Source organism: Arachis ipaensis, chromosome B07 (assembly GCF_000816755.2).
Source record: "Arachis ipaensis cultivar K30076 chromosome B07, Araip1.1, whole genome shotgun sequence".
Classification (NCBI taxonomy): domain Eukaryota; kingdom Viridiplantae; phylum Streptophyta; class Magnoliopsida; order Fabales; family Fabaceae; genus Arachis; species Arachis ipaensis.
The window spans coordinates 10,166,374-10,166,862 of record NC_029791.2 but is presented as its reverse complement, the minus strand read 5'-3'; positions in this window follow the sequence as shown (position 1 = coordinate 10,166,862).

The following is a 489-nucleotide window of genomic DNA, read 5'->3' as shown; positions in this document are numbered from 1 at the left end:
TGGATTTTTAATTTTTTCTTAAAAAAAATATACAATATTAATATTTTTATTAAAATATTTTTATATTTTAATAAAAATAAAAAAATATATTTTTATTTAATTTTATAAAAAAAATATATTAGACTAAACTATCCATTTAAATTAATTAAAATTTAAAATTAAACCAACTTTAATTTTAAATTTTAAACAATTTAAAAAATAAAATAAAAACACATTTAATTATTCATACACACAAAAACAATTGCTTCAATCTTATTAATGTTCCCGTAAACCCTAATTTCTCATAATCATTTATACAAAATAAAAATCTAAAAAATTAAAAAAAATTAAAGAATTTTTTCATCTTTTGGATATTCTCACCAATCGTTCACCCTCTCAAAAATGTCTTTCAATATCAATTCTTACACTCAAACTCTCTCTTCTTTCTCACTGCCACTAATCCACTGGAGTCTCACTCGACTCTGGTCTCCTTCACATTTGCCCGCGTCT